The sequence below is a fragment of the Lithobates pipiens genome, unplaced genomic scaffold, assembly GCF_037356315.1.
Source record: "Lithobates pipiens isolate NorthernLeopardFrog02 unplaced genomic scaffold, aLitPip1_a1.2 Scaffold_19, whole genome shotgun sequence".
NCBI classification, from domain to species: domain Eukaryota; kingdom Metazoa; phylum Chordata; class Amphibia; order Anura; family Ranidae; genus Lithobates; species Lithobates pipiens.
This window is the reverse complement of record NW_027507764.1, coordinates 402,232,974-402,247,929: the sequence shown is the minus strand read 5'-3', so window position 1 is coordinate 402,247,929 and position 14,956 is coordinate 402,232,974.

The window sequence follows — 14,956 nt, the reverse complement described above, 5'->3', positions numbered from 1 at the left end:
CATTCTTCACAATGACAAGACAGTCTTACACCAAAGACCATCCTTTCTTTCTAGGGTAATATCAGTCCTCCACCTCAATGAAGCCTTCCACTTCAGTGCCTCACATTTTGGCCAGTACTTGGCCTTCAGCACTCTGAAAGGACAGATTTTAGCCTTGCCCATTCTTTTTCAAAACCCTCACTATTACTCGCCCTTTTCAATACCTTTATTCAAGGAGTATTGTGCATCAAGCCCCCCTTGCAGCACTCTGTACTTCCTTGGAATATCAACTTTGTTCTCTCTTCCCTGTATGACCCTACCCCATGAACCCATCAGGGATATGGCGGTTAGTTAGCTAACAGGTGGTTAGTTAGCTTAGTGCTTAGCACTTCTACCTTGCAACAGTAGGGTAACTGGTTTGAATCCTAACCAATGCACCATCTGCATTGTTTGTTTTCATTCTATGTTCTGTGCTTGCATTGGTTTCCTCCAGGTACTTTGGTTTCCTTTATAGCTGGGCATTTTAGAGAACGCATTATACAGAGGTATGGGAAATGGCAGAGACATAGATACATAAACACATACACCCACACAGGTTGAACTGGATGGACTGGTGTCTTTGTTCAACCTTACCAATTAATTTATGTAATTATATCCCCCTAGATGACCTCTATTGCAAAATTGCCTTTTTGGTTGCAATCATGTCTGTCTGAGTTATCTCTCTCTTGTAAGGAGCTGTTGCTCATTCTTCAAAATGACAAAGTAGTCTTACACCCAAAACCATTATTTTTGCCTAAGGTGGTATTAATCTTCCATCGCAATGAAGACATGGGGGTTATTTACGAAAGGCAAATCCACTTTGCACTGAAAGTGCACTTGGAAGTGCAGTCGCTCTAAATCTAAGGGGTAGATCTGAAATGAGTGGAAGCTCTGCTGATTTTATCATCCGATCATGTGAAAGCTAAAATGCTGTTTTTTATTTTCCTTGCATGTCCCCCTCGGATCTACAGCGACTTCATTTCCAGGTTCACTTTCAAGTGCACTTGCAGTGCAAAGTGGATTTTCCTTTAGTAAATTACCCCCATTGTCCTTCCATAGTCAGAACTATAACAATTCACCTCAAAGAATCAGCTTTAAAAAAGGAAGACAGATTTCCAATTCGTCCCATCCTCAGGACCTTGCAAAGGACACCTTGCTTCCAAGTCCACCATCACTTGATAGATAAGAAATCTAATCAATAGAGCTTACACTCTCAAAGGACAAATCTCCTTTTGCACTTTTATGGCATTTCCTGGGAATTCCAGCACCAAGCCCCTGTAGCCCATTTTGGTAAGGTTGGCACCCAGTCCTCTGTTCATACTTTTGTAAGTTCTGTCAGGTGGACATCCAATCTTCTGTGGATGCAACTTTCAGGCACAAGGATCTTCAAGCAGCTCTCTGAAATTGGGTCTGTTGACCCATGTTTTTATCAGGACTGTTGGCCTGTTTGTTTCCCTAGTTGCTAACCCCTCTAACGGACCCCCGTACTCAAGAGGGGTATGTCCAGCGTATAAGCTTCCCTTGTTCGGTACCAGCACGATCCAAGACTCCTTAGCCCACTCAGTCACTTGTCGAGACATCAGTGTAGGGTTGGTAACAAACATAAGACTGTTTATTCAAACACAGGCACAAAGAGATATACACTCGGGACAATCCCTTCTTCTTTGCATAATGACACAGGGCAGGGTAAACTTTATCTCCTACAGTAAAATGACACACAGGTGTATTCAACTTTTCAGCACTAGATAGTCTTTAGGCGGGGCTGCTGGAGAAATCCCCCCTCCCCCTCTAGCATCTAATCCACATACGCATAGATACCACATAATACTTTGCTCCCAAGACAGACATAAACAATAGAACAATGGGATAAGGACATTTAACCACTTACAGACCGCCTGCTGTAGTTTTATGTCGCTACTTTGAAGAGGAATATGGTTTTAGGCAACAGCTAGCTGCCATAATCCTGGTATCCTCTTCTTCAGCGGGCAGTCCGCTTTCAGATAAATGTGGTCTCTGCGGCGGATTTCGTCACTTTCGCTCACTGCTCTTAATGGCACATTTTTTTTTCAAATGACAAACTTTTTTTCTTTTTTTTTTTTTGTTTTTTTTAAATGCATTTTAGTTTAAAGATGACATCTGAGGTCTTTTTGACCCAAAATCTCATATTTGAGAGGTCCTGTCATGCTTTTTTTTGTATATAAGCGATGTTTACTTTCCTTCTAATAGGAATAAAAGTGACACCATTTTTTTTAAAGAACAGTGTAAAAAAATAAAATAAAAGGTAAAGTAAATAAGAAAAAAAAAATTATTTTTTTAAACGTGCCCCGTCCTACTGAGCTTGTGTGCAGACGCAAATATGTGAGTAGCGCCTACATATGAAAACAGTATTCAAACCACACATGTGAGGTATCGCCACCATCATTAGAGTGAGAGCAATAGTTCTAGCCCTAGACCTCCTCTGTAACTCAAAACATTTAACCTGTAGAATTTTTTAAACGTCGCCTATGGAGATTTTTAAGGGTAAAAGTTTGCCATGTGACATGTTCGGTATCAATTTACTCGGCGTAACATTATCTTTCACAATATAAAAAAATTGGGCTAACTTTACTGTTGTCTTATTTTTTCATTCAAAAATTTCCAAAAAAGGTGTGCTTGTAAGACCGCTGCGCAAATACGGTATGAGAGAAAGTATTGCAACGGCTGCCATTTTATTCTCTAGGGTGTTAGAAAAAATATATATATAATGTTTGGGGGTTCTAAGTAATTTTCTAGCAAGAAAAACTGTTTTTAACTTGTAAACACCAAATCTCAGAGGCTCGGTCCTTAAAGAGGAAGTAAACCCTGATGAGTTTACTTCCTCTTTTTTTCCCTGCAAAGGTAAAGCATAATGGACTACTATGCATCGCATAGTAGCCCATTATGTGTCACTTACCTGACACAGGAGCCAGCAAAGTCGCCGCTGTCCCCTGTAGTCCGCCGCATCCATCTTGCTGGTGGCGTCTCGCAGCTCCGCCGAATGACAGCGGCGAAGCCGCGATGACGTCACTCCCGCGCATGCGCACGGGAGTCGCGTCTCGCAGCTCCGCCGCTGTCATTCGGCGAAGCCGCGATGACGTCACTCCCGCGCATGCGCACGGGAGTCGACAAATGCGGCAGCTCCATTCTTGGAACTGCCGCGTTTAGTGCGCCTGCGCGCCGCTGTCTACGGCGCATGCGCCGTAGACAGCGGTGCCCATTTTCGGGCAAATATCTCCTAAACCATATAGGTTTAGGAGATATTGCTTGGACCTACAGGTAAGCCTTAGGCTGCTTTCACACTGGGGCGGGAGCAGCGTCAGCGGTAAAGCGCCGCTATTTTTAGCGGCGCTTTACCGTCGTTTTAGCGGCGGTGTGCGGGCGCTAGCGGGGTGGTTTTAACCCCCGCTAGCGGCCGAAAAGGGGTTAAACCCGCCCGCAAAGCGCCGCTGCAGCGGCGCTTTGCCGGCGGTATTGCCGCGGTGTCCCATTGATTTCAATGGGTAGTAGCGGTATAGGAGCGGTGAATACACCGCTCCTTCACCGCTGCAAAGATGCGGCTAGCAGGACTTTTTTCACCGTCCTGCCAGCGCATCGCTCCAGTGTGAAAGCCCTCCGGCTTTCACACTGGAGTTAAAGGGGCCGGTTTTTTTCAGGCGTTACACAGGCGCTATTTTTAGCGCTGTAACGCCTGAATACCGCCCCAGTGTGAAAGCAGCCTTAATCTAGGCTTACCTGTAGGTCAAAGTGGTTTGTAAGGGTTTACAACCACTTTAAGTGGTTAAACCCATAACAACCCCCGCCGCACCTCACCTCAAACTATCTAGCAATGGTCTGAGATGAAATGTGGAATTTATCTTCATATGTTTCTTGAGGGATATTGTTCAGAAATACTACTGTCCCAAGTGAAAGAGCCCTTTCATTCTTTCAACACAAAACACACATATAAGACCCAGGATAACAGGGCTAAAACAAAATGTAGAGTCCAGTGTGGTTGTACGGTGAGTTTGATTAGTGCCTCCCTTCACACCACCATTTTCATTCATTGCTTGGGGACATACAGGTGTCCTGTACTGTATGATTAGGATAAAAGGAACTTTGACTTACCGGTACCTGTAATTTCCATATCCTGGAATACATTACAGGACACCCCTTCCATTCCTTGGTTACTTTGGTTTTACTTTGCTTACTACAAAACAGTTTTTTTTTTTTGGATCATTGGGAGGCGCCCAGGGGTCCTTTCCTTGAAAGCATTTATAGTGTCCAATCACCTGACGGTATGAGCTAGGATCTGTGAACATTTTGCCTGAGTCCTGTACTGTACTGCAAGATACAGAATTTAGAGGTAAGTCAAAATCTCTCTTTTTTGGAGTGTTCATCTTTAGGTCAGAGCCTAAATCAGGCACATTAGAAAGAGGAACATTGTCATTTGAACAAAGAGAACTTTCCGTACCTGACTGTTATTGTTCTGCACAAGCACATTCAAAGGTGCATTATTTATGATGATGTTTTGATATCTACCAATGTCAGCGTGACGATCGTCGAAAACAGTTTGTATACTGTTCACCATAGCATGCTGTATGCAGTGTGAGGTACCTTATGCAGTATGCTCTATATAATAGGTATAGTATGCCTCTGAATGTTAGTCTGATAGACCAATGGTCATTTTCTAGCATCTATAAAATAGAATAAAGGCCAATATGTTTGAGACCTAGAGATAATTGTTCTTTGGACTGTGAAGAAACAAAGTAATTTTGCCAAGGAAAAACATTATGGGTTCCCATCTTGGAATCACTGCAATATTACACTATTCCAAGAATAATAAAGTAGTATTTTGTATTTGATATAGTCTGTAAAAATGTTCTTTTGCAGCAAAAAGCAATGCACCCATAGGCACATTTTGTGAACTATTTTCCTATTTTATTTCCTGGTTAGAAATAGTGATTTGGTTTACCATTGTCTTGACAATATTATCTTTTTCTCAAAACCTTTCAGTTCATGTTATAGATCTAGTGATGGCCACTTAGCCAGAGTTTGGCTGTCTTCTGAATGACAAGAAAAGTCACCTTCAGACCACTCAATCCCTAATTTATCTGGGTTCCCCATTCAGCATTGGAGAACACAGCATCATTTCCAGAACAAAGCCATGAGCAACACTTCAGAGGTTTTACTGAAAGAATAATTGTCAGCTAGAAATTGTTTGGTGTACTTAAGAATTCTTTTAGTCACTATTGCCATGGTGCATGGGTACCCTGGCAACACACATAAGCTTTCAGCTGTCTTTTATGAACCAATGGGATTGTCAGTCGTTATATAAAAGCATCAGGCATAAAGCACTGCTTCCATTGGTAGTTACAATAACTTGAAAATGAACAAGCATTATGTACTGGTACACTAGATTTCAGTCACATAAAATGTAAGTAGAAGTGTTTAGATGAGTATTGTAAGCATTTAGCGCAAGCTGGTAGCAAGCTGTCTGCTAAGGACCAAGCCAATTTTTTACACTTAGTGTTAACAAGTTAATCTAATTTTTTTTTTTTGATAGAAAATTACTTAGAATCCCCAAACATTATATATATTTTTTTACAGACACCCTAGAGAATAAAATGGCGGTGGTTGCAATACTTTGTCACATCATATTTGCGCAGCGGTCTTACAAATGCAATTTTTTGGGAAAAAATACACTTTTTAAATGATAAAATAAAAAATCAGTAAAGTAAGCCCAATTTTTTTCTATATTGTGAAAGATAATGTTATGTCGAGTAAATTGATACCCAACATGTCATACTTCAAAATTGCGCCTGCTCGTGGAATGGCGACAAACTTTGACCCTTAAAAATCTCCATAGGTGACAATTAAACATTTCTATAGGTTAACAATTTTCAGTTACAGAGGAGGTCTTTTGGTAGAATTATTGTTCTCGCACTAACGATTGTGGTGACACGCGTGGTTTGAACACCATTTACATATATACACAACTTAAATAACGCGTTCACTTCTGTGCAGGAGCACGGAGGGACAGGGCGCTTTAATTTTAAAAAAAAATCTTTTTTTTTTTACACTGTCCCTTTAAAAATATGGAAAACAGAGGAACGCCGCGCTTAAAAAGGAATTAAACAAAAAACTAAAGAAAGAAGCAGCAACCCAAATGTTATACTACATTTGGCAAAAAAGAAAAAAGGAGTGGGTTGCGCTACGAAAATAATAACTAAACTAAAAATATGTACTCAAGTGAAACAACAAAGTTTGAACTTAGTAGTGTGTTTGTCGCCTGCCAGAAAAAAGTTTAGAATGCGACAAAAGACAAACAGACCATCTAATGAAGATAAAAAATATTAAATCAGTGAAAAATAGCAGATACCTCTTAGTGTGGTTATACACAGAATACCCTGAGTAGGAGTGAATAATCAAATAAGTGTGAGATAATACAAACAGACCTCTGCTGATAAAACCCAAACGTGTAAAAAGAATATATTACACCAATGATACCTAAAGATTGGAATCGTATTGGGTATCAGAAGATATATATGGTGAAAATAAAAATTACACTAAGTAATATTCATATAAGGTGAACCTGCAAAAAAACAGTATAACATCCAAAAATCTGTTATCTTATAACAATATTGAAATAATGTGACATTCAGTGGTCCATTAACTCATAACATTAGTGAGACGTGAATATGGAAATTGTTTGGGAACATGGTAAGAATGGAACAATGTTCAAAGAGTCCATATACAGTCTCTAATTGTGAGGTTTCCCACAGTGAGGTAGTGACAGTAGAGATATCCAACACGAACGTGACTTGTGCTCAGCCTCCACCAATGATATTATTGCCGCTTACCAGAAACAAATGGTTCCTTATTACAGAGAACCATGTAAAGCAGTTGACTAATTCCCCAGTCCAGGGCCTCCACGGATGAAATGTAAGGGACTTCAGAGCCCGCTCGTCTCTCAATACACTCCCGTTCGTGGATTTACATAGAAGGCAATGAGACTCACAATAGTGTAAAACCCAAAAATAACTTTAATCGAACGTAAGGGACAAATGCACACTTACAAAAATGACGATTAAAACGATCGTTACAGCAAAACCGAGCCGGCCGGTCTCGGTTAGCGCCCGTTACACCGAAAACATGCAACACGAGATGGTGGCGTCAGGACGTCGCTCCTCCTCCCTACGCGTTTCGTCACGATAGGACGTGGTCACGGGGACCACGTGACCACGTCCTATCGTGACGAAACGCGTAGGGAGGAGGAGCGACGTCCTGACGCCACCATCTCGTGTTGCATGTTTTCGGTGTAACGGGCGCTAACCGAGACCGGCCGGCTCGGTTTTGCTGTAACGATCGTTTTAATCGTCATTTTTGTAAGTGTGCATTTGTCCCTTACGTTCGATTAAAGTTATTTTTGGGTTTTACACTATTGTGAGTCTCATTGCCTTCTATGTAAATCCACGAACGGGAGTGTATTGAGAGACGAGCGGGCTCTGAAGTCCCTTACATTTCATCCGTGGAGGCCCTGGACTGGGGAATTAGTCAACTGCTTTACATGGTTCTCTGTAATAAGGAACCATTTGTTTCTGGTAAGCGGCAATAATATCATTGGTGGAGGCTGAGCACAAGTCACGTTCGTGTTGGATATCTCTACTGTCACTACCTCACTGTGGGAAACCTCACAATTAGAGACTGTATATGGACTCTTTGAACATTGTTCCATTCTTACCATGTTCCCAAACAATTTCCATATTCACGTCTCACTAATGTTATGAGTTAATGGACCACTGAATGTCACATTATTTCAATATTGTTATAAGATAACAGATTTTTGGATGTTATACTGTTTTTTTGCAGGTTCACCTTATATGAATATTACTTAGTGTAATTTTTATTTTCACCATATATATCTTCTGATACCCAATACGATTCCAATCTTTAGGTATCATTGGTGTAATATATTCTTTTTACACGTTTGGGTTTTATCAGCAGAGGTCTGTTTGTATTATCTCACACTTATTTGATTATTCACTCCTACTCAGGGTATTCTGTGTATAACCACACTAAGAGGTATCTGCTATTTTTCACTGATTTAATATTTTTTATCTTCATTAGATGGTCTGTTTGTCTTTTGTCGCATTCTAAACTTTTTTCTGGCAGGCGACAAACACACTACTAAGTTCAAACTTTCCCTTTAAAAATATATTTTTGGATCACTTTTATTCCTATTACAAGAAATGTAAACATCCCTTGTAATCAGGACCGGATTAACATAGGGGCTATTGGAGCTGCAGCTCCTGGCCCCTTACCTTAAGATCATTGGTCAAAATTTGGGGCTCCTACGACCTATGGTTCCGGAGATACGGGGATCCTTGCGCAGCCTGTCAGAAGCTACATACACGCAGAGCGGCCAGTTTAAATATAAGCTGGCACACTCTGCAGCAGACTGAGAGGATGAGCTCACAATGCCTCTCCTCACTTCATGTCAGAGGCACCGAGCTCATTGGACAGCTTGGGGCCTGCACAGTTTGACAGGCAGTACCGCATGTCAGACTCGCCTATTGATTTCAATGAGGCCACTCAACTGCAAGCCAAACTCACTCGCAGTAGAAGGATAGTCCAACAATGTAAAGCTACCATTCAGCAATGTACTAAAAAACAAGGAGGCGGCAGTAGCACCTCACGAATGCCTGTCAGCTGCTGCTATGCCACTCGTTGAAAAGCAATCCACCACAGATCACTTTTCAGAGGGCAGTAAGCATTACCGCAAATGTGAAAGAAACTTGAAAAACATCATTCATTTCCCATTCACCACCAACCAGGTCACTCCCAAGCCACTTCCCATGTTAGCCACCTCCCTTCAACTTATATCACAGGTGACAATTTCCCAACCTGCAGATGACAGACCCTATTCCAAAAGATATCACTCCCAGTTACTCACCCCACCCGCTGATTGATATCCCTCCATGACCACCTTACACCCCCCTGCTGACAGACCTCTCTCCCCAGCCTGTCCCACACACCCTCTCACTTTCTGACCTGTGAATGGGGGAATCATTCCCGCAGTGTTATTGTTTTCTGCCAGTGGGGAGCCTTCCCTACTCATAGAATACAATGATCAGTGTTGCTAACCATAGCTGGCAACACTGACTGTTTTGAGAAAAATCTGACAGGCTGGTTGTACTCAAGTCGATTAATATATCGACTTGTGTTTAACCAGCTAGCCCATACGTAGATCAGCTATGGCTGGTCTCTGCTTAATTGGCTTAATTTCAATCCATGTATGGTCCCCTTAACCATTACGCAGTACCTAAACATTCTTCCACAAACCTTTACATTTTCCCTTCCCAGATTCCTTCATCTTCCTCACACCTGTACTTAGTGCCCACTGTCATACCCTTCACACTCTTTTCCTGTACATACTGCCCACTGTCTTACCCTAAACACTTGTTTCCTGTACATACTGCTCACTGTCATACCCTCCACACTCCTCTACTGTACATACTGCTCACTGTCTTACCCACCACACTCGTCTCCTGTACATACTGCCCACTGTGATACCCTCCACACTCCTATCCTGTACATACTGCCCACTATCATACCCTCCACACTCCTCTCCTGTACACACTGTCCGCTGTCATACCCTCCACACTCCTCTCCTGTACGTACTGCCCCATCATACCCTCCACACTCCTCTCCTGTACATACTGCTCACTGTCATACTGTCATACCCTCCACACTCCTCTCCTATATATAGTGCCCCCTGTCATACTCCCCACGATCCTCTCCTGTACATAGTGCCGGCTGCCATATCCTACACATTCCTCTCCTGTACAATATTTACATATACTTTAAATATGTCAGCTGCTGTGATAGACCATGGTCTGTCAGGTATTTGGTGAAGAGTTAAAGGTTCTCTCATCTGGTGCTGTTGTAGAGCATTGCATGGGGCACATCTGGAAACTTCTTTTTCAATGTCAGTGTATATAGTTGGCCAAAACATGGTTTCACTTGCCTTTCGATTAGTGGAATGAATGCCAGGATGACCTTGATAGAGCTGTGTCAAGCAGTATTTCTGGAGAGAGTGAGGGATTACATATCTCTGACCTCGCACCACATCATCCACTGTCAATTCATCCCTCATAGAGTAGAATGATCGGATCGCCCCACATCATCCACTGTCAATTCATCCCTCATAGAGTAGAATGATTGGATATCATGTGGGATTTCGTTAAAGGAGCCAGGCCACCAATGGAGAATGTTGTCTATGAGGCGCTGACAGGTGGCATCTGCCTGCGTTTTCTTGCTTTAGTTCCTGAATCCTTCTGGATTCAGGAATCCAGAAGCCAACACATCCAGAGCCAACACATCATAATCATGTTTAAGCTTTAACAGTATGGTTATGAGTGACTGATGATCCCTCTCCACAGTCAGAGGCAGGGCGGCCATAGATATAATCATGGAATTTTACACAGGCAAATACTAGTCCCAATAATTCCTTCTCAATTTGTGCATAGCATGCGTCAGTCTCAGTGAGGGCTCTTTATGCAAAAGCCACAGGCCACCCCTCTTGAAGACAGACTGCACCAAGACCATGCTGGAGAGCAGCAGACAATACCACTGGCTTATGCACATCAAAATACTGTAGGACAGGTGGACTAGTTAATGCTGCTTTCAATGCATCCACAGCAACAGCATGTTGTTCAGTCCAACACCAGTTGGCATCTTGACACAGAATCTGACGGAGTGGAGATGTTATCTCACGGTAGTGATGAATGAACTTCGAGAAATAATTGGTCATGCTAAGAAACCTTTGCAATTCATGTTTGTCCTCTGGAGCAAGCATTTGATCGATGGCTTTTTTCTGGGTTAGGCTTGACATTTTTATCTGTGAGAAGGTGTCCAACATATGGCACCTCTGAAACCCTGAAGCGCCATTTGGTAGGATTAGCTGCATAATAATGGCTCTTACATGGTCTAGTATGCAGTGGCGGCCCATCCATAGGGGGCGCATGGGCGTGGCCCCACAAGCCTAAAATGTTTTTTCTAAATGGCCTTTTAAGAGTGTCCAGGCAGCGGACACAAGGCAGTCTATGGGAAGCTTCCCAGCTTGCAATCAGCTGACTGCATGCTAGGAAGCTGATTTGCTTGTGTTAAGGGAGGGTTCGTGGCACAAGTGGTGCACCTGCAAACACTCCCACTCCTCACTGATTCGTACATTGCCTCCTTTACGATTTTTAATTGGTGGGGATGGAGGAAGACTGGGAGGTGCTTTTTGCAGTCACTTCCGGTTTCCCGGCTCACTGCTGTGTGGAGAGCAGTGGCGTCACTTGCTATGGTGGCACGGAGCAGCTCTTCCTCTTCCTAGCCTACCTCCTCCCTGTCCTCCAGGTCCTACACATAGGCGTGCTCCAGATGGACGTCTCTCGCGCTGTACAGTTGGGCTAATATGTACAGGAGGGGGTAATATGTACCGGGAGGAAGTGTAATATGTACAGGGAGGGGGTATTATGTACGGGGGTAATATGTATGGGAGGGGGTAATATGTCCAGGGAGGGGGGTAATATGTACAGGGAGCGGGGGTAATATGTATAGGAGGGGGTAATATGTACAGAGAGGGGATTCATATGTACAGGGAAGGTCGTAATATGTACAGGAGGGGGTAATATGTACAGGGGGGATAATATTTACAGGGAGCGGGGTAACATGTACAGGAGGGGGGGTAGTATGTACAGGAGGGGTTAATATGTACAGGTGGGTGTAATATGTACAGGGAGAGGTTAATGTACAGGAGGGGGTAATATGTACAGGGGGGTAAAATGTACAGGAGGGTGTAATGTGTACAGGGGGGTAATATGTACAGGAGGGGCTAATATTTACAGGTGGTGGGGTAATATGTACAGGAGGGTGTAATAGATCTGTGACTGAGGCTGCACTATATACCCTGATCTGTGACTGAGGCTGCACTATATACCCTGATCTGTGACTGCACTATATACCCTGATCTGTGACCGAGGCTGCACTATATACCCTGATCTGTGAGGCTGCACTATATACCCTATCTGTAATGCTGAGCTATATACTCTGATCTGTGAGGCTGAGCGGTACACTCTGTCCTGTGATGCTGGGGCTGTATAAGCTGTCCTGTGATGCTGGGGCTATATACTCTCTGATGTGATGCTGGAGCTGCATACTCTGTGCTGTAATTCTGGGGCTGTATACTCTGTGCTGTGATGCTGGGGCTGTATATTCTGTGCTGTGATGCTGGGGCTGTATATTCTGTGCTGTGATGCTGCGGCTGTATACTCCTCACACTATGGGTGGAAGCAAGTGGAGTACAAGGGACAGAGTGAGTAGATTCTATAAGGGGTGGGGCTTATGAGAAGTGTGAGGGTCAAAAATGAAGGCCAGGGTCTGGCACCCCCCATCCTAAAACTTCACCAGCCGCCACTGCTAGTACGCATTTAAGTAATTTGTCATGCTCTTCAACAGAGGATCCCCAAATCATCCACAACTATTTCACAAGAGCTGTTCCATATGTAGCGCTGACCCCCTAAGGAGCTGCTAGTAATTGATTGAGCCTGTACTCTGCTTTTCACCCCCAATGAATTGGCTCAACCCACTTGACACAGCCGTGTAACAGTGTTGGTGTGTAAACCCAATAACCAGGAACAACCCAACAATAGCAATATACATATATTGTACCTCTCTTATTACCTGGGCATCCGTTGTTCCACCTGCTATGAGAATAAACAAGCCTCACACCAGTTATACCTTAACCAGACTGTACGTTTACTGAAAGCTGGTTTAAAACAGTAAAACAGTAATGATAATAACAATTTTGGTATACAGACTTAACACAAACTAAGTGTATGTGAATAATTATCACTCAAGTATTACTTAAATGACTCCTGTGGGGCAATGAGAGCGGTCATATGGGCATGGTCAGTGGCAAACTCATAGCACAACTGTGCTGTGATGCCCCAGCATCACAGCACAGAATATACAGCCCCAGCATCACAGCACAGAGTATACAGCCCCAGAATTACAGCACAGAGTATGCAGTGCCAGCATCACAGCACAGGGCATACAGCCCCAGCATCACAGGACAGCTTATACAGCCCCAGCATCACAGGACAGAATGTACAGCTCAGCATCACAGGACAGAGTGTACCGCTCAGCCTCACAGATCAGAGTATATAGCTCAGCATTACAGATAGGGTATATAGTGCAGCCTCACAGATCAGGGTATATAGTGCAGCCTCGGTCACAGATCAGGGTATATAGTGCAGTCACAGATCAGGGTATATAGTGCAGCCTCAGTCACAGATCAGGGTATATAGTGGAGCCTCAGTCACAGATCTATTACACCCTCCTGTACATATTACCCCACTACCTGTAAATATTAGCCCCTCCTGTACATATTACCCCCCTGTACACATTACCCTCTGGACACATTTCCCGGTATAGCCCTCTTTGATTTAACCCACAATTGTCAGAATTCGGATCCATTCCCGACCCTAGTGTATGGGCATGCAAGGGCATCAAATATATAAATCAGATCTGTCTGGAGGGCAGAATACAGACTTTTGACAGGTTGAACCAACAATATAATTTACCTAACTCACACTTGTTTAGATTCCTTAGGCACGCTTTTAATACTCAGTTTGAAAATGCTCCCGTGGCCTTTTATACCTTGAATCTGGAGACTCTGCTCAGAGATGAAGCTCTATCTAAGCCTTATCCACTATATATAAAGCATTACTCCCTAATGTCCACACCGGACTAGAAAACCTAAAGGCAAAGTGGGAGGTACATTTCCCTACACTAGACACAGAAGATTGGGAAGAAATGTGGGAGTACCCATTTTCACAGCTAGTATCAGCTAGAGATAAATGAGTGCAATTTAAAATAGTACATAAGGTGTATTACATGCCCGTACGGCTACATAGAATGTATCCATCTGTTTCTGCTTCCTGCTGGAGATGCAACTCACTCTCAGCGGATTTCACTCATATTTTTTGGAGCTGTCCTCAGATTGAAATTTTTTGGGTTGAGGTAACCAAATTTATTTTGACTGTCACCACCATCCCTGTGCCATTGTCTGTAGAGGTATGTCTGCTGGGACTAGTTGAACCACTGGCCCCACGCCGGGCGATCAGAACCCTGCTAGGATTATTACTATACTATGCCCATAAATCTATAGTACTCAGATGTAAGGCTTCAACCGCACCTTTAATACATTTCTGGAAGAGGTTAGTAAATGCAGCTCTGCCATTGTACAAAGCTACTTACCTGTCACGTGGCTGTGGCAAAAAATTCCACAAAATATGGGATATTTGGACAGGACCCCTGTCCACCAATGCTGATTCGATTGATGATTAATATTGCTCTATTAAGTACCGGGAATGGCGTAGGTGGCATCCCTGATCTCATAAATGTCCCTGGGCTGCCCAGTCAATAGTCTATGGGGAGGAGGGGGACTATGAATATGTAAGTGTAAGGTACATTTCATCCCATGAATAACTAAAGTAAGCTTTGCAGGGTATACACAAAATTAGAGGATTGCTTTGCATATTCTCCATAGGTGGTTGAGCGTACAGTGATTTTGTTAGGAATATATATCATTTTGTATGTATGTTTTTTTCTTTTTCTCTTTTCTTATTAATTTTATAGTAGTGACCGGGCCTGAGTATGCCCAATATGCTGTTTTGTATTTACCTTGAAATTACAATAAAAACAATAAAAAAAAAAAAAAGACTCCTTTGGGCGCATCTCCAAATGGGACTAATGCTCAGGGTGATAAGACCTTGACACTGGGCACCTTCCTACTTCCAGTACGGCCATCCAGACACACTAAACCCGCAGCACACTATGCAAGCAATGTCATTAAAACAATACAACACAGTATAATTGCTCAAGAGCTCCC